Source organism: Patella vulgata, chromosome 1 (genome assembly GCF_932274485.2).
Source record: "Patella vulgata chromosome 1, xgPatVulg1.2, whole genome shotgun sequence".
In the NCBI taxonomy this organism is placed as follows: Eukaryota; Metazoa; Mollusca; class Gastropoda; family Patellidae; genus Patella; species Patella vulgata.
This window is the reverse complement of record NC_065879.2, coordinates 24,138,357-24,159,854: the sequence shown is the minus strand read 5'-3', so window position 1 is coordinate 24,159,854 and position 21,498 is coordinate 24,138,357. Positions and strand designations below refer to the sequence as shown.

General features: G+C 37.6%; 1 long non-coding RNA gene across 1 annotated transcript; it reads right to left on the bottom strand.

Moving 5' to 3' along the window:
* Positions 1–451: 451 nt before the first annotated feature.
* On the bottom strand, positions 452–16,300 carry LOC126829928 (uncharacterized). The gene is made up of 4 exons (XR_007683594.2): positions 16,167–16,300; positions 5,284–5,374; positions 4,019–4,130; positions 452–3,423 (listed from the first exon to the last, which is right to left on the bottom strand). It is a non-coding gene; the product is annotated as an uncharacterized LOC126829928 (long non-coding RNA).
* Between the last annotated feature and the right edge of the window lie 5,198 nt (positions 16,301–21,498).

The following is a 21,498-nucleotide window of genomic DNA, read 5'->3' as shown; positions in this document are numbered from 1 at the left end:
ACCCATTTTCCAGGCATTTCAAACCTAAGCAGAAGAAGGGAAACGTTTGATTTCCTGATACAATTAGATAACAGAAGACCTAAGAGCACTATCATTAGATGAATTTGAGAATTCTAGTACATATGTACACTTCTTCTTTTGTGTTGTCTGTCATTTTTTTCCTATCTTTTCTTTCTCCTGTCCTGTCTGTCTCCTGTCCTCTCCTTCCTTCTTTCTTTTCTTTCCTCCTCCTCTCCTTTCTTTCTCTTTTCTTTTTTCTTTCTCTTTTTTCTTTTTTCTTTATAGGCTTAGGCCCACTTTTTTTTTTAATGAGTTTCGGTCCACCTGTCACGGACAGGTGGACAGGTGGGCCCAGTCCGGCACTGGGTCTGCTATGTGCATTTTGTAAAATAATGGTGAAAATCATATAAAATAAATAAGTTATATACGCACTATTGATAACAAATGAAAGAAGAGGAAGTGCTATTTTATAACATTGACGTCACTATTTTACATTACATTATACTAACCACAGTTGAAATACGTGACGCTGACAATGTCTGTTCAACATAACTACAAGTTATCCGTTATATACATTAACTAATTTAACAATTGGCATTATTATAACAGCGTTTAATTGTTCTCAAGTACGTTATAGGAATAACAATGTCACGCACTCATACAGCCACAGGAAAATATTCAATTGAGCTTTCATTAATATCAATAAGTAATCTCCAATGAATAATTATTTACATTCATATTAACTGAGTATAATTGAAAGTTCAAAATGTGTAGTTTTACAATATCGTTACTTAAAATCATATCAAAATATATTTTCAGACAATTTGTCTGCTCTTCGAAAATAACTACCATTCAATCCCAAATCAACTTGAACACTTTTTACATATAATATATATATTTAGATCTATATAAAGTTAATGTGATATACAATTATTTATATTGTCCAGATTAAAAGTATGATTAAATACAATTATAGAGTATAAACCACCTAAATTTAGGTAATAAATGGGGATGCATTAAGAGTTAGCGGAAAACCTATTTTATTCATTTTTCATTTAATTCAGGCACATAAATGATTAGTACATAATATGACGTCGTGGGAGGCCCTGTTAACCACTGCAAATAAAGTTTACAACAGAATGTCAATACAAGATAATGAATGAAGTATCATCTAATGTGTTACATTTGGCTAAAGCCCACCGCAGACCGGCTAACATTTGTTGGCCGAACAATGTTTTCCGACAAAAGTTTGTCGGTGTATGTTGGATTTCATATGAAAATAACATCGGTCTCTTTTGAACAAATGCTGGTCGGTTGTGTTGAACATTCTTCGTTTGCGGGAAATTTTAAAATATATAAAACATTTGTTAGTCGGTCTACAGAGGGCTTTATGCAACAATATAGATATCATATACGCACAGACCAATCAATCATCCATTGTAGTAGTTGCAAGTTATGAAATAAAATGGGGTTTAACGTCCTACTTTTCTACTCCATCCAGATTTTGTCCGGACAGTGGCGAAATGGCCTACTCTTATTCTGAATTCAGATGGGACGAAAAACCGAGGTCCAGGGTACACACTGGCGTGCTTTAAAAGAACCCCATGTAGATGAAATTGAAAGAGAGAGAGAGAAATGGGGTTTAACGTCCACTCGACACAAACTAGGTCCTTTCGGGACTAACACATGGTTCAATTTTATTTCAATAATTCGCTTGCGCATAGGGGTCTTTAGCAGTGGGAGGAAACCGGAGGACCCGGAGAAAACCCACGAGGTTGACAGGCGACCCTACTCCTTGTCACGTACAACCAGGGATTCGAAACCACGCCAGTTGACTCAATGACAGGCCTTATGATACGAAATTCAAAGAAGAGTAACAGGAAACGCCGCTGTCGGACAAAATTTCTTTCTTCATGTTGGTTTAGCAGTTACACGTTAAACTCCATTTTATTTTATTTCCATGAACGCAAAGTCAGGATGGGTAATGACACGTATATCAGTTAAAATAGCATGGGGTTTTAGCGTCTGGTAATTTTTATTTCAATATCTACGTGTGCAATGCGGTGCGAGACATGTTCCCCGACAGAGGCTTTTCCGGCTAATATCGTTAACTTTCCTTTTATAAAGGTATTATGATTTAAATCTGTGCAGCTTTAGCAGTTTATTTGCAGCGGACAGGGGAATTAGATTCTCATTAGACATCCCTGTTCAGCTCATTACCCTACTTATTCTTTAACCTTTGATTTGATTAAGGATAAATGAATCACTGAATTATTTTTACACCCAACGGAACACATCCTATATAAAAGTAACGGTTAATGACTTGGAAAGATATAAGATGGAAACCTACATTAAATGGCACCTGAAAAAACATAAAATATAAAGTATGGGGTGGGGAAGGAGAGGTCACAATTAAATGGCATCTGTGACAGCATAAACACTATATAGAGTATGGCTTGGGATGGGCAGCACAGATACATCAATTCATTAGGAAAGGGTGAAATCAAGATCATTTTATAGTAAATAGGAATATGTCAAGATTATAAATAACGCAATAGCGAAGAGAAATCGAGTGTTCTAGAAATAGTGAGATACCTACAGAGACGTAAAGAACTAAAAAAAAAAAAAAAGTTCATCATAATAATCTACGTTATTCAGTCATAGATCACCTGCACATTTGAGTGTAGGCAGACAAAAGTGTAATATTGTTATACGAAACGAAATAGAGTTCTGAATATTAATCAGATGAGGTTTTCTAAAGATCGATGCCACAGTGGACTTTATCTTAGTGACTGGGACGTGTACAGGAATTTGAGCAGAGGAGGTTCAGATCACATTTTTGGAGACACGCCTGTGTGGGCAGTCTTACCCAACACAAAGTTAATGGAGATTTGAAACACAAAACCATGTTAAGATGAGCCATAGAACAATCGCAGCAGCTTTTCATTTGGGTGAAAAATAAAAGTGTCAATGTATTCAATTGTTTTGTTGGGTCGATATATTATTTTATAATTAAGATTGGAAAAATATTTTTTTTCATTTTTAAACTTTCAAATACGATACTAAAACAGATACATCGACCGACTTCCGCTTCCCATGCCAGAATGAAAATTTAATGGTACAGAAGGCAACGTGGTTGTAATCGAAAGTTTAGCGCTACATAACGAAGAAGATACGTCCTTTATATATTTCTAGCAAACGACCCCGGTACTTTTGAATATTAGAACACTGCATACGGTAGACATCTCACACTATACCGTCTACGTAGAAAGAGACTTAATTCACTTGTGTGATCTTTGTAAACATTGCATACTGGAACATGGAATGTTTTCATTATAGGTTTTCACAAATTGATAACAGCAATTCTCATAGATCTTGATAAAACACCCTCTTTCCTTCACTGACGCATCCCGGTAGCCCATTCTGAAAAATAAATCATAAAGATAAACAAAAACAAAAAAATTTGACACTTCAAGGAAGGGTTGATGAACACTGCCGCTTGCTGGTTTATCCTATCCATGTGTGCTTTCTTGCATAAGATTTACAGTTTAGCGTATCTTTGCTTTAGTGTGTTACATTTAATTTGATCGGGAGATCAACGTCAACGTCAACCGACAACACTGCAGGAATTGACCGTGGCACTGCAAGAGAAGTGGGACGGTTGATTAGGAGCATGCCACGGCGAATTGCTGAAAGTCAGAGGATTGGTAGAGCAATTACTCATTATCAATGACATTAAGAGAAAAAATCAAAAACGTCCATTTTCACTTTTGACAGTGTATCTTTTTGCGAGTGAAATAGGGCCGTCGGATAAGCCGCCCATATGAACTGTTTATGTTCATGTGTAGGCAATTGACCTGTTATTAACATACACTGGTTACCTCTAATAAAAACAGCAGTGCATTTCCGCAGTTTTGTATTGTTTCTGAATATCCCCTACTTTTTTTTGAAGAGTATATAATTGATCAACTGTTCAATATACAAAAAAAACTGTCCAAAAGTAAAATAAAATACTTACCCACAACAAATCCAGTATTCTTTAGAGCACATACATTCTTTACACGTTCTACTTAATACTCTTGTTTCATTTATTCTTAATTTTACACCTCCAATTTCACAAAAATTCTTTCCTGAAAATATCAATATGAAATATACAATTCTTCATATCGAAATTCAATGAAATCGAGCATGTATTTATATCCAAGATAGTCCTGGTTCCAAGAACAGCGGTAAAGAAAAAACAAACCAGGGGCGGATTGGGGCCGGGGACCACCCGGGCTCCCGTGTCGGAGCGTCCCTTTTACGGACCGCGTTGTCCGGGTCCGGGGCTTTCCCCCGGGAAAATTTTGAAAAATGAACCCCAAATATGCGATTTGGTGGCATATCTGATTATAATATCTGTCAAATAATATATCTCATAAATCGATTAATTTAGGCCAAAACCCCGACCTGCAAGTAATTTACAACCATCAACCTGTGAAATTATCGTATCGTCATATTATTAATTAACGTATTATCATTGTATCGTCAAGATTCAAGAGAATTTAACTGGTTAAAAAACACCAACCTCAGGAAATCGTCTCGCACTCATATTCAGCCAGCAGACCAGCTATCATCAAATTTTGCCGAGACCTTAAATTTGAATTTTTTTTTGAGTTACGAACCATCGGCAGACGTTTCTGGCGTATCCCCACAAACAGGGTGCAGGTGACTTAATAATTAGTAAATTTGCGGGCGACAGTGTCGAGTGAATCCGATGAAATTTTCGGATGAAATTCGGAATGCCCACACCCAGCACACCCGGCCCAGAAAGTCTATTATACCAGCCCATTCCAGACTCCAGTGATGGCGTGGCAGCTTGTTAAAGCCACCGGCCACATACATGATCATCATCGCTCCATGACCGGTCCAATACCCCCCCCCCCCCCATAGGTTTTTTAGGCGAATTGGACAGAATTATTTTTTTCACTTTTTGTCCGACCGGCCCTTCGGGCGGCCCAATCCGCCCCTGCATCTGACTTCTAAAGCGCATAATCTTACAGGGAATTCGTGAGAAACTGAAAATGAGCTATAAAAGGAAACTGGGAAAAAAAACCGACAGTTATACTATATGACCTGCCTTGTTAATTAGCATTCCACGAAAGATCCCGCAAACAACAATGTATTATTAAAATACTTAAAGCACTGTGACAAACAAAAGTCATCTGTGTGATTGATGTCATAGCGCGTGCAAAAATAAACTTAGAGAGCGACTATAATTCGTACTTATATACATATACATACCTCCATTTAATCCAATATCGCAGTCACTCCAAACTCCCGCCAGCAAAACTACACATACAACTAATAGTACTAGGCAACACGTGGACGTCATCTGTAATTACAGGAAAAAGGAAGAGTACCGAGTGTTAATTACTGCGGCAGAAATCAATAAAATGCTGTCAGTTTTATAAGTATTCAAATGGACACAGAACCCCAATAAATTCCCACATCTGGTTAGGTTACCAATAAAATCTTACATCTGTTTACGTTACCAATAAATTCCTACACCTGGTTAAGTTACCAATAATAATACATTCCTACACCTGGTTACGTTACCAATAAATTCCTACATCTGGTCCCGGTTTCACAAAACATTCTCAGACTTAAGAATTTACTCAAAATTGTTCACCTTATTTTAACTAAGATATAGCCCTTTATTAGACGTTTATTGTTTCAGTGTATCAAATACATCAATAAGAAACTATGTGCAACTGTTTGTGTTTCTGGATTAAAGATATTTCTTATAAACAGTGATTGAAAGTTGAGTTAATTCTTAACTTAATTCTGAGAATGCCTTGTGAAACTGGCACCTGGTTACGCATCCATTGTTGGATTGGCTTTTGATACTTGAGCTTTTGAAGGAGTGTGTCTATTCTCCCCGTTTAATTAAATCTATCCCAAGTACAGCAACATGACAGCCCTTGGTTTACTCTGGGGTCTTCCCTAAAACTTTGGACAGTGATTTAATAGACCAGGAGCCCAGAGGGTCAACCTAGCTGAAAAGTATATCCATTTTCACCTATATGGTATCAATGCATGTATAACTGGTATCATCAGAATGTAAGTCTGTCGGGTTTCTGGTGGTGGTCATTCATGATTCCTGTGGTAGTACTGAACAACTCCAAAGCTGTTTTAGGTGGTACAGACTTCAGCTAATCTAGCCTAGCTATGGCCTGGAAATTAGATAACTCTTGTCAGGGATACAAATGTCTGGCAATTACATAGCTCTGTCAGGGGTACCCCACCACTAGAAATGTCTGTCAGAGTGATTTTGTAACACCTGAAGATGTACGGTACACTGCAGTAAGATTTTCGTGTGGTACACTTTTGAGCTAATCTAGCCTAATTGGGGAGCATGGCATTTTGGACGTGGAATACCACACCCACCACCAGACACCCGACAGACTTACATCATGCATTGGTACCATATAGGAGAAAATTGATACACTTTTCAGCTAGGTTACCCCACTGGGCTCCCGCTCTATAAGGTATAATAACGATGAAAGTATTGTTTGTCTCTAAACAGTAATGTTTACATTGTATCCGTGCTGATTGCCTCGTTTGTCACGCAATTAGTTTCTCTGCAATATTCTGCTATGCATTGGTTAATGTTCACGATTTTGACGCGAAGAATAACAAGGTTGCAAGATGGGTGACGTATATATATATTTCAGTTTTAATATACTACTCCCAGTTTGAGTTATTACACGGCTTCTATGAACCTCCTAGTGCATGCTTTTTGGCAAAAGACGTTGCCACATGCAGCCCCATCGCCGGTTCAACCCAATAGCGGAATCAATGATGCAGTCGTCAAATGGTTAATAGTGATCCGGTATATTTGAAATCTCATATCCAGAATACGACTAGACCTAAAATAGCCTTATCGGCAACATTTTTTTTTTTTGCTTACTTTATCCTTTCATAATTGCCTTAATCCCAATTCCATTTTGCCCTGTTAAGAAATTCTTGACTCTGGGATTATTTCCTTGAAGGACATTATCCCACAATCAATAGTTAATAACTTTGGTGTGGATTAATTTTAATTTAATCATATTTGTAAATGTTAACCACTTTACAGCATATGTTAAATTAAAAGATAATAATTATCACTTTACGGGCGAGATTGGCGACAATGGAAGTGTCAAGGTCATTTCGATTGTTTTAAAGCGTTAGATTGTTGTAAACATGTTTATCAAAATTTATTGAATCAGTGAATATAGGTCTAGGTCACGTCTAGGTTTCAATCCCAGTATAGGCCAATAAATTTTCTCGGGGTTTTCTATCGTTCTTGCTCCTTGTCAGTAGTGCTGGTTGGAAAAAGAGCTTCTATACGTTCGGATGGGACGAAGTCCCGTGTACACATTGTCATGCGCATAAAATCAACCCCGACATTTGGAGTAGGACATAAAACCCCATTTTATTCCATTTCAACAATTTAATATTTATGTATCTGTCCAGAATGAAGTTACATGATTGGTGTACGACATAGGACGTTTCGTTTAGACATTTATGGGGGAGGTAGAAAGCCTCGGGGATGTAAAATGATTATTACATTAAATTACACAACGTTATAGCCGTTTTTTGTTTCCTCCATTTTTCTTTTCACGGGAGTATATGTTTGGCGATGGTGGGAGAGGTCTACCCTAAAAAGGTATATATTATTTCGGAGCCAATATATAGTATATTTCCTTTGCTGGTGAAATAGTCCAGAGAACCCAGAAAGCTCAGTGTGATGTGAATGTTCCTGGCCGTGTAGTTACATACATACACAGGCGAGTGGAGTGAGTCAAAATGGCGTTAATGGTTCGCACGTTTGTTTGTTCCAACAAAATGCCCCCTTGGGCAGGGTCCGGATATCAGACATCACCCCCACCTTGGATACGCACCTGCACCACCTCAGAGCAACGTCACGTAATCCACCTCAGAAAATCGTCTTTGATTTCGCTTAACTGTTGCATAAGCACACATGCACTGCCAGGCTCCGTAAATACAATGGGGATAAATTTGTTTAGTAGAAATTGATTAATTTAATCAATTATCAATAGGTCCAACAGTAGAAGGTCCAACAATAAAAACAATAAAACAAACAATGGTACAGAATACAGGCCCGTAACAAAGGGGGGGGGGGCGCAGGGCGGGCGACCCCCCCCCCCCCCCCGCAAATAGTTTCGCCACCCCACCCCCCCCTGTGAAAAAAATTTTCGACCATAAAAAATAGATATACATTGTCCGTTAATATTACAGCACCCCCGAGAACACCCCCCCACCCCCGTTGCTCTGAGCTAGTTACGGCCCTGACAGAATAATACAATAAACATAAATTTGTTAACAAGAAAAAACGGTTATGTCAATGGATTATCATAATAGTACAAGGTCCAACAATAACAAAAACCCAAAACAATGATACACCACATAATTGACATAAATTATATTTAAAGAGACATAAAATTGTATAAAATCATAGGGAGCCACGGTGGCTAGTTGGTTAAGACGCTGGCTCGCTTGCCTGGAGGTCGGGTGTTCGATCCCTGCATTGGCCGAGAAAGTTCATCGAGATTTTCCGACGTGGTTTCCCCTTGTCAGTGGTGCAAAACGGAGGGTCTGACAAGGACAGCTGTCTAGTCCTTTCGGATGAGACGAAAAACCGAGGTTCCGTGTATATATTGGAATGCACGTAAAAGATCCCCTGGCAGTTGGAATTCGATATAAGAGTAGGCGATAGTGCCGCTGTCCGGGCAAAATTTCCCTCATAGCACACTGTATGGCGGATGCCCGTCTTCATTAGCCCAGTATAGGAGCAGAACAGTAGGACGTTAAACCCCATTTCATTTCATTTCTGTATAAAATCATAGAGATCTCTGCCTGTTTGTAAAAAAGACCAAAAAACAAATTCGATTTGCCGTAATATGCATTGAAATTAGATTGATGTAATACATATTCTGGACTTTCTAAATCGAATATACATAAATGTGATTTTATGATTGGTATTCGTACATCTATACTATTCAAAAAAAGTAGGGGATATTTGATTTTTAAGTGTTATTAAAGTCACCAAATGAAACTGACGAAGAAACAAATGACAAAATGAAATGAAGTTCACATTCATCGATTTATTCCAAATGATCGTTAGACTAAGTAAGGCACAGACTGACAATTATAAGGGTAAAATGATACCCGGGGTCAAACAGCAAAGTTACCACAGCATCACAACCAAGTCAGTAACGGGTAAATCCTCCTCTGTTTGCCAAACAAGCATTGATCCGACGTGGCATACTCCTAATGAGACGTCTAAGGTCATTTTGGTCCAGATTGTCCCATTTCTGTTGCAACGCAGCAGCATGTTATTGGACATTGGCAAGACGTTGTTGACGTCTATTAAATTTAATAGTTTTAGCTTTTATTGTCTTGTTTTGATACCTGAACTTATTAAGAAAGGTCAGCGAAAGATAACGAGACAATACAAAACACCATCTTTGAGTATCACACGAGTTCATTATTATTCGGGTATACATATGGAACGGTAAACCGAGGTATATCATTAGTAGCACATTAAAGATGCTGGACAAGATTTCCCTCAATAGCACTGCATGGCGTCTGTCCGCCTTGATGCAGGAAAGCATCCTAAGATGTTCAAAACCATTTCATTTTATTTTTGCAAAATTACTACAGTCTTATATTGTTCGGCATTCAAGTGTCCCCATTGTCCAGTTGCCCTGTGTTGGCCAAGCATTTATTTTTTTATTCAAAATCAGTTGGTATTTAAATCTAAGGAAGGTTATCCCTTTAGCCTATGTTAAAGGGGGCCTCTTTCTATATTGTTACAAAAGATGGGTAATAGCCCCTTCAAACATAACGAAGACCTTGTTACGCACTAACTAAGAGCAAAAATTCTATAGAGCGCAGTGTTGTCGAGGTGAAATGCAGGCAACTACACTCTCAGTCAGTGGCGGCGCCAGTCGCCGGTGGTTGGAGGGGCAAAGCTAGGGCAAAGTCCAAGGTTAAGGAGGCAAAGGTACGAGCTTCAACTACGGGTAGGGGGGCCTCCCCCAGAAATTTTTAGAAAAAACAGGCTGCCGGGAATGCAGCCTGGCAGTATTTCAGGCACTGATCGTTGAGATAAAGTGTCAAACGACCGAACCTCGACGAAGCCCACTCACGAGCGCCAAAGTAGGGAATCATTGTGGAGGGTATGGGGGACCTCCCCCAGAAAATTTTGAAAAATAGACCCCCTCCCCCTGCCCTCTCTTCAAGTCGCCACTACTCTCAGTTCGCGCAAAATCTCAGTCACAATCGTGGTCATGAGGGTATAATGAACACCGTCAGCCGATCATCTTTTAGCAAAGTTCTAAGGGGACCCGGTTGAAGCCCCACCCTTTGTTAAATGAATGCATTAAACTATTATATCGTTTAATATGGCGCCCAGAAGTCTACAGTAATTCGGCAAATTGTGTTTTTCTTGTGTGTGTCAAAATTAGTCGGGTGTCCACCCTTTCCTATTGACATTTTATTTTGATAGTTCTGGTTCTTTCATGAACACAGTTTTTAATTTAAAACAGAGTACGAACGGAGGCGCCTAAAAGTTTTTCAAAAGTCAATACTATTAACTATATCAGTCATCTCTATTTAAGTATTGTGTGTCTGTAGAAATATTTGGACCATGACCGTTAAAGATTTGTCAATTTATTTCGTTCGTTATGTGAACTACTCAACTGAGAAACGTGTATTTGTGATGAAATTGAGTTTAAAATACCCGATTTCTTCGACATCGCAGTTATCAATAATATGATCTCAAAATTGACCTTCCCTACTAGATGACAATCATTTATGTCTGATGAGATAATTGCCACATCATCACAAAATCTGCATCGATATTATCTATCGTTTCAAACAAACATTCCCTTATATCACTCTTTAAAGTGCATAAATATCCAAGTGCAAGGTCATCATCTTTTCGGCGAATGCTCACTAGTCCGCGAGTGCACTAGTCCGCCGATATCTATTATTGTCATTTTTTCGATTGAAAAATCGAACTCTGACAATAATACTAACGCATCCACCCTAACAATGAAATGTAACACACCCACGCTGACAATGACATAACACACCCACCCTGACAATGACATAATGCGCCCACTCTGACATAAAGCAACCAACCTAACAATGAAATGTAACAACACACCTACGTTGGCAATGAAACGTAACGGTGAACCCACCCTGACAATGACATCACGCACCCACATTGGCATAACATACCCACCCTCACAATGAAATGTAACGCACCCACACTGACAAGATAGGCACCGATCTGGGGTATTTGAATTTAGGTTTTATCATCCGCTGTATTATGATTTATGTGATATCCATATATGTCTTGCATTTTTCAAACCCTGGTAGCTGTTTCGATTGATCGATATCTTCTAATATTCGCTGGTTCTTTTGATACCCATGTAACAATATTTTGACTTCCCGGTCTGATCGTGACCTTTGACCATGACAAAACATGACCTAAAACGGCGGACTAGTGCACCCGCGGACTAGTGGACCCCTTTCATATTTTCCTGTTTGATGTTTCTTTTTTCGACAACGAACATCTAAAATCAGTGTAAGCTATTTGTAGAGCATTTTTATGTTGTCAATGTAAACAAACTGGATTTCAGTTTACGGCTGTATTCCCGTGGCGGCAATTAGCTAACCGATGGCGTACCTTTATTGTCCGATGAAATATCATATAAATTATTCATGTTTCGTAAAATTATCAGTAGTATCGTGTGGGAGAATAACTAGTTACTGTTGATATTGATTAAGTATACAATGATGATTAAAATCGCAATGGCACACTAAATCGTCCGCCCACGCGCCGCCCACACCACCACTCCTAAATAAGACATTAAAGGGACAATAACACTCTTGCTGGCTTGACAGCTCCAGAAAATAAAAAATAGCCTTATTCTAAGTACTAGATGTGTTAGTGTCTTACCTGTTGTGTAAATTATCCATTAAATCCTATTTTACTTGTCCAGAGGGTTCAAAAATATTTTAAAACCAAAATCACGTTTGAAAAGCTTTACGTCAGGACTTTCAAATCATTTAGTTGAATTTTTCCATTTTTTTAAATTAGGTGTGTTACGATGAAATTTGTATCATCAATTAATTAGAATATTGTAAAATAGTACAATTTGTTGACCAGAATAAAGATTGGGGCATGTTATTCAGTTACAACAAGAGTAGTATTGAGCCTTTAAGCACCAAGTAGAACGTTTGAGCCGAAGTTACTCCTGCCCTTCCAACTCTCTCTCTCTCTCTCTCTCTCTCACCCACTCTTGTCGAAATACGAGAATTATCAGACGGTTACTTCGTGAACTGAGAATACATGAATCTATTTCATCAGATTTATGAAGAATGTCAAATAACATTTCTATTTGTGGATTCTAGGATTGTTCTGTATGTGTACTAGACACCTATCATATAATATTTCCTAATAATAGAATCTTCTATATCCAGAAAAGGAAAATATTTTACAAAGGTAAATGGGATATTGTTTTACACCATCTTATGTTTAAAGATGGGTTCCCGCGTACAAACTGGGTGATTTAATGGTATATGTGGACTAAAAACATATTCAAACTAATTAATGTCAAATAACATTTCTATTTGTGGATTCTAGGATTGTTCTGTATGTGTACTAGACACCTATCATATAATATTTCCTAATAATAGAATCTTCTATATCCAGAAAAGGAAAATATTTTACAAAGGTAAATGGGATATTGTTTTACACCATCTTATGTTTAAAGATGGGTTCCCGCGTACAAACTGGGTGATTTAATGGGATATGTGGACTAAAAACATATTCAAACTAATTAATTTTTCATAACTTTGCTTCAAATCCTTCTCAAACATTGTAATTGCGAAGGAATGTCCTGCTATAAAAATTCGATCAAACCAGGTCATGTTTACGTCACGTGACTTACCTCTCTTGGAAGTCAGAGGAGAATTCATTGCATACCTAAGACGATGTTGTCTTTAATCGCTTACTATTTACTACAAATATCGAATCCTAATTAAATTCTCGGAATATCCACTACCCGCGTCTTTTTCCGCCATTTTTATCTCAGAAAGTGTTGTACGTCTAACTCTTCATAAAGTTGATCAACTTGTACATCAAGTACTCAATGTTCGCGTGTGACCTTTGACATCACGCGTGCAGAAATTCCTAATCGTCGGGCTGTTGATTAGGGGAACCCTTACATTTTTGTCCTGTATACGTTCCATGAGTGTTTCGGGGAATCCAGTATTTTTCTAGTAAGATTGGATATCTCTACTTTCCATATATACCAAAATTACCATATTTTTTATTGGAAATAACCACCCGATAAATACTTTTCTGGGAACCCATCATTAAATTATGGAGGATAGAATTAGAATATTTCCGCCGAGTTTGGTCATTTAATTGGCTGAAAAATTCAGATAAATTAAAATTTCAATCAATAAATCTTATAGCAAAAAGCTGGTCGAAATCAACCAAGCCCATTAATTGATAGGGAAGCTGAAATCTGATTAATCCAATTTTTGAACTACCCGCAAGGTCTGTGGGTCTAGACGTATATACCATTCTTTTCCGATTGATTTAAAAACTATGTATACCAACGATTAATTTATGGCGGTTTTCCATCACCAACGAATAATCATTGATCAGTACATTACCTCTGATGTTTCAGTGGTAATAATAAGTAATCACTGGAAGGACAATGTATTTCTAGGCCTCCGTCCTGCACCACTAACATGGGGGAAAACGCGCTGGGAAATCTCGAGGGACTTGCTCAGCTAACATTGGTAGTGAACCTGAGAGTTCCTGGTTAACGAGAATCTTATTCACTGAGCCACCGCGGCTCCACGCGTGATTGAATAAAATGAAATGCAATTTTAAGTATAGTTTAAAGGACAATATTGGTGTCAGTCATTATCACATATGTGATAGAACTAATTAAACACGTTCCAAATATAATTTTAACACAGAGATCATTGACGAACGCCAAAGGAAAACACGGGTCATACTATGGAAGACCAAATGGGACAATATTCATGATTCTTGTTTCTACATTCCAGTTTGAACATTTTAGACACGAACGCACTTTCTAAACAAATGATTCTTGTTTCTACATTCTTTTGTAATGATATATAAAAGTTACCGATAAAACGCCGAAAATGAAACATAAAGTCCTACTGTTCTACTCCGACACGTCATACAGTTTGCTATGGGGAAAATTTGGGGGAATTTGGTGGTTTTAATTCGGGATTCATTTTACTCGTAACAATAATGACGATCAAAATGACGATTAAAAACGTAACGTAGAAGGATTATTTTATACAGGCCGCATAAGCAAATACTGTATGTATTATTTTGCATGCATATAATATAGTTTTACTAAAATATTTGCTCGCTGTTTTTCATATCTTGGATTGTTTCGTATACTCATTAGCAGTACTATCAATATATTGGAATCGTTCCTTAGTTTTATCACATCACATCTATCTGATATTCCTGGAAGCGGACCTGTTTAAAGATGTTAAAAGAATTAAGTTTTCTTTTGGGTGATGATCACGCTGTATTTGAAAGACGATACACCAGTTTCCCTACTAACCGACCGGCACTCAACACTGTTGTTCATCTAGCAGTTCTAAGAGTTTGCTTTTGAATCGAAGTGAAATGAAATAAAATGAAATGGGGTTTAACGTCCTACTGTTCTGATCCTATGCTGGACTAATGAAGACGGGCATACGCCATGCAGTGTGCTATGAGGGAACTTTTGTCCGGGCAGCGGCACTATCGCCTACTCTTATATCGAATTCCAACTGCCAAGGGATCTTTTACGCGCATTCCAATGTATACACGGGACCTCGGTTTTTCGTCTCATCCGAAGGACTAGACAGCTGTCCTTGTCAGGCCCTCTGTCCTGCATCACTCACAAGGGGGGAACCACGCCGGAAAATCTGGATGAACTTTCTCGGCCAATGCAGGGATCGAAAACCCGACCTCCAGGCTAGCGAGTCAGCGTCTTACCAACTTAGCCACGTGATCCCCACTCGAAAATATCAATCTTTTCGCACTATTGCACCAGGAACTGCGTCCCAAGGGCATTTCATCTTGGTGTTCCCCTTCTTTGGGGCTACGCTCTTCGAAAAATTCTAAGATTCCGCCAATAGTATGAATTACTAGGTGTCTCATCCATAGTACGCTTTTTGCATTCTAGGGCGGCTAGGCTGCCTTTTCCATTGGGTATGACCAATTGTAATGGATTTTTATAGTTATGTATTGTAACAATGTCGTTAGCATCGGTTTTCAGAATTTCGGTTAATTGTTTTCTTGGAAATGTCTCAAGTTAACTTTCCCACAGATGATGAGGAAATTTGACTTAAGAAGAAGGAAGTATATAATTCTTAAGTCGAAATAATCCTAATAATATTTTCCCGAATTTTAACAATGACGTCTTTAACGACCTGTCTGCTATTTCCTTAAGTCGCATTTCCCACGGATGATATGTATACCCGTCTGTAGTCCTTCGGATGAGACGAAAAACAGAGGCCACGTGTATACATTGGAATGCACGTAAAAGATCCCTTGGCAGTTGGAATTCGATATAAGAGTAGGCGATAGTGCCGCTGCCCGGGCAAAATTTTCCTCATAGCACACTGTATGGCGCATGCCCGTCTGTATTAGCCCAGTATAGGAGCAGAAGAGTAGGACGTTAAACCTCATTTCATTTATACCCGTCTGAATAGACAAACTGCACAGACATTACACGCAATAACAGACAAACATATATGTCATATCAAGTACATGGGTCCGCAATGTCTTTCAAAATCATTATAAACACATATGTAAAAACAAATACACTGATGAAAATAGAATAACAGGAAACATCAATACCAAGAAAAAAAATAATGCGAAGAATGTAAATGATCTGTTAAGTCGCATTAATATCAAAATCGATTTTAATATTTAATTTCTTACCGTATTTAAGTTCTAATTAAATTGCAATATTTTCATGTCGCACATATATTTACAACAATTATATAAAAAATCTGATTTATGATATTAAATTAAGTAAAATATATTTACTTACCGTATATAGATCCAACCCTGCTGGTTCGCAGTTGTCAGTGTGTCCTTGTTCTATGACTAGATGAGTAGTTAGGAATTACTGAGTTACGTCCTTATATAGCGGTTAGTCTAACAAACTACGTGCGCAATCAATGTTTAATATCTTGATATCTATATATGTTTAATTAATGATAGGATGTAAACTGCGTAGCTGTGTATTTTATAGACAGTCTGTCGTGGCTGTTCTCACCTACTAAACGACAAGTGGGGGTGGGGGGGGGTGGCCGAATGGTTAGCACGTGCGTGCTGTATAATACAGCCTGTCATTGAGTCAACTGGCGTGGTTTATTATTTCGATATGTATTTTTTTTTTTATTTATTTATTTATTTTTTTTTTTTAATTATTGCGCACATTATCGGATGGAAAACAGATAGTTAATGCGTCAGTTTGGCAGATGCGGGGTAAAATACAGTCAAGCGATGAAGGGAATTACATTTTTTTTATTATTCCACACGCTTCATATTTTTCTCTAGTTGATCTGAAATTGTATTTTGCATTATAAAGATATAAAAAGAATGTAGTTATTGTGTCATTAGTCCAAGAAAAAAATACTTATATGTTTACGGTTACTTGCACACAAAAATAGGGTTTTTATTTTTATTATTATTTCTATTTTTTTCATGGAGTTTGAATTACTTATTCCCTAGCCTTTCTAGCTTAAAGAGGCATTATGTGAGATTAGATAAAGAGTTGACTGTTCTCGCTATAATAGTTAAAAAATTAGATAACATAAATAGAATATGCTGAAATTACTGTACTCTGAACCTAGATATTAGCTTTTGAATTTTACGCTAGCCTCGGTCATTATTACTAAAGTCGATATGATAAAATACAAAGTCTCGATTATCCACGTGATTATTTTTCAAAAAATGTATTCCAATCCGCTAAATAAGGCAGGCTAGCGATGGCATTGAGAGTTGAATATGGTCTGGATAAGTTAATTAATGTCTAATTTATTAATTTAGATAACATTAATTTCACGCCTAAAGAAAGGTCTGCTATAGGCAAATTTGGCTCTTGCATAATGTATGTTTAATTGCTGAGTAAGCTTCTTAAAAAAAATACCGAAATTTCAGTTAGATTTTTTATAGAGAAAACCATGTCTATACCGAGTTATAGGGGATGAGAAATGAGGAAAAAAGTTTAGGTTCGGTAGGATCGATCGGGTAACCGTAAACACGGGTATTTTTGTTTTATTATTTGGCCTTCGTTATTGTCTTCCGGACATTGCTACGTGAAACCGACTTGAAGTGGGAGTAGTTCTAGGAAATTAAATATAGTTTATGATGTAGATGTTTTAAAGCGACTAAAGCACTTTGAGGTCAAAATAAATAATAATTTGAGTTGATGTTTCATTTCGATTAGCGATTGGGTGAGTTCTATTACATGAAAGTTCACTATCGACAGTGGAAAACAAAAACGGTTCACTATACCATTATATTATCTATGTAAGATTCTCAACGTTGACATATAGTACCACAAAACAAATCAAGTTTCATTTTTGTCCCAAATCAAAGTGGACAAGCCATTTTAAAATGCAAATGTTACTGTGTATATTTTTATTTTGGGATTCCCCAATGTTGCTTACAAAACGACTTTGGCTGTATAAATTCATTTTAACAACAACCAATAGGTAAACAATGGGATATCCGTATAAGTATCAAAGACTGCTTAGTTTTAAGGATGCCATTAATGAACTATTGATTAGACAAATATATTTATATTACCACGATAATTTGTGAGTAGTTTGTGAGGATTTCTTGTCGCTTGCAAATCTAAGCGTACCGTTATCTACAGGAGATTTACGAAAGTACTTCTACCCGAGCTGCAATATTTTAGCAGCGGCTTGTTTTGTCCGCTGCTACAATCGATACACTTGATACAGTGTGCTGTGAGGGGAATTTAGCCCGGACAGCGGCGCTACCGCCTATCGAATTCCAACTGCCAGGGGATCTTTTTCGATATCAGTAGTGGAACCATTACTACTTCGTGATATGTACGCATTGTACGGAAATTTTTAAAGTTTATGCTTACAATGGGTTATTGAAGATATCGGTATCTTTCATAGTGTATGTATACAAATAGTTATAATATAGAATTATAGTTTACTGAGTACGTTGTCGAACCTACAAGACGTGTTCTTGTCAACAGAAGGGACATTTCAAAACAGGTTTATCTTCATTTTAGAAAAATTATTTGTATTTGGACCCTATAAATATAGTAATAATACAGGCATTTCGATTTACGCGTAAGCATAGATATGTACGTAAAGCTGTTAAAACATTAAAGGTGGGGGGGAGGGTATGTCAACTGTGCAACTCAAAGCAACTAGATTCAGTCAGTTACGGGTATAACTTCAACTTTTTATTTGCATATTACGTCTATTAAGAACAGTATACAAAACATACGCATACATCAATATACATGTATACAAAAATATATTTTACATGGAATAATATATTGGAATAACATGATGTAATGAAATGAAAATATACTATTCAAAAAAAGTAGGGGATAATTGATTTTTAAGTGTTATTAAAGTCACCTAATGAAACTGACGAAGAAACAAATGACAAAATGAAATGAAGTTCACATTCATCGATTTATTCCAAATGATCGTTAGACTAAGTAAGGCACAGGCTGACCATTATAAGGGTAAAATGATACCCGGGGTCAAACAGCAAAGTTACCACAGCATCACAACCAAGTCAGTAACGGGTAAATCCTCCTCTGTTTGCCAAACAAGCATTGATCCGACGTGGCATACTCCTAATGAGACGTCTAAGGTCATTTTGGTCCAGATTGTCCCATTCCTGTTGCAACGCAGCAGCAAGTTCTTGGACATTGGCAGGACGTTGTTGACGTTGACGTAACCTCTGTCCAAGCATGTCCCAGACATGCTCGATGGGGGAGAGGTCGGGACTCAGTGCTGGCCAAGGTAATGTGGTGATGTTCTGTTGTTGGAGGTAACCTGTAACGATCCTGGCCCTGTGACATCTTGCGTTGTCATCCTGGAAGATGAAACGGCGGCCATGACGTCGTGCGAACGGCACAACATGAACTGCCAAGATGTTGTCCCGGTAGTACTGGCCTGTAACACGCCCTGCAACAACATGTAAAGCCGTTCTTCCAGCAACAGTGATGCCTCCCCACACCATAACAGAACCACCCCCAAATCGATCATGTCTGATGACGTTAACGTCTTGGAAGACTGTAACATTCAAAGTCAGAGTCGTGCAAATCTTGGGTTGGACCCCCATGATGATCCCAAGCATCACCTGCATTCCATGCGGTAGCTATTGGTGCGTTTGGGCGTCACATGTAACTGGAAATGTTTCTTCTGTTAGGTTCTATAGTGACTTTTTTCGTAGTCATTTGCATATTTTAGTATTATGCCCCCAAAATCAAATATCCTCTACTTTTTTTGAATAGTATATAATGAGATATAATATACATGTACCATTGGGGTGATACAATGAAAGTATAACAATGAAAGTATAACAATGAAATGAAAATATGAAGTATAACCATGTACATACATGTATAATGATCATATAGACCAGGCAGGTGCCCCCTTTCCTTAAGAGCATGATATGTACACATTGCTACTGCTTTAGCAAGAAAATCGGGCGGATTAAAAAGAAGCTCAAAGGTTAATTGACAAGATTATATTAAAGTAGGGTAGATATATTTTAAGCGCAAGTTTTCGTATCTGGGACACTGGAACAGAAAATGGAATTCATCTTCTACGGTAGAAAGAGAACATTGGGTGCATAACCTTTGGTTAGGTGGAATATTCTTGTTTTGCCCTCTCTCTATTTCCAGTTTGTGTGAGCTGAGTCAAAGCGATGAAAAGGCGGATTTAAAACAACTGAGGACAACTGAGAGCAACTGAATTCTGAGCGCCCATGTAGACTCAGAATTAAGCGATAACACTTAACACGTGACTGTTATTTCTTTCATCACATAATCAACAAAATGGCGAATACCGTAAAAAAAACAACACCCGAAAGGCATGGTCAGGTTTAAATATTAAGGCCACCAGCAGATTTCGTCAAAGTCAAGAGTTGTTGCCGAGGATTGTAGGCTAGGGTAAGTGCTAGTCTTGTTTACATCTCGTGACCTTGACGAAATCCGCAGGTGGCCGTAATATTTAGACCTAACTCCACAGGCATGGTCAGTCCTGTCACAATTATATTAATAAATTATTGTCGACATCATTAAGATTCGAAACGTGGGTGCCTTCGTTCGCTTCCATATTGCTTATTTATAAAGTCACATGACACATGTCTCTTATCACGTGATACTATTTCCATGGAAACGAGTTGACACCAGTTTTAAAAGCGTTCATGTCGACGACAACTAGTTGCCGCTAGTTGGTCTCAGACTAGCAATTATTTGCCCATTGACTTCCATGATAAATGGCTGTAACATCACAGGCTGTAGCTTTTTTGCTCAACTTTCCGTTGATTCTAATCTTTATCGGCGCAATGGGAACCAGGGGCCCGTTTCACGAAATTTTAACTAAAGATAAAATCCAAATTTTAGTAGATACTTCAATTTTGATTGGCTAAGGACTAAAATCAATTTAATATCATCCAATCAAATTACTAAAATTTGGATTTTATCTTAGTTAAAATTTCGTGAAACAGGCCCTAGATTTGGCAATCTCTTCATCATAATTTTGTAGAGGGTTGACCGTTTAGATTTTTTGCTACGGGGATTTGATGTTAAATATCTCACTTCCGACACAATAATTGCTCTGCAGAAAGACACTTTACACCCCCTATCCGTCCGCTAGATCAAAAAGTCAGCTAAAAAATGCAAGAAGAGGGAGAGAAAAAATTAAGGGAAAAATTGTCTATTTATAACTCGCACTTCATGAAATAAGGGGAAATAATTACTAGTCTTAATCCAGTTGAAGCGAATTGCAGAAATTTAAACATTGGCAACTGACTAGAACTAGTTGCTTTGAGTTGTGATTGGCGCTAAGGCCCCAAGTTCACAAAGCATTCCTAGACTTAAGTTAAGAATTTACTCAAAATTGTTCGGTTTTTTTTTATAAAGATTTTGCTGTTTTAATGTATCAAATACGCCAATACAATAAGAAACTATGTGCAATGTTTCGTGTTTATGGATTAAATATATTTCTCATTAACAGTGATTAGATACATTATGGGAGATTTTTATAGATAGTTGGCCATTCTTGCTGTAACAGTTCAAAAGTACACGATGAAAGAAGAATATATTGAAGATTTCAGTCAAATTACTTTATTCTGAACAAAGTTATCAT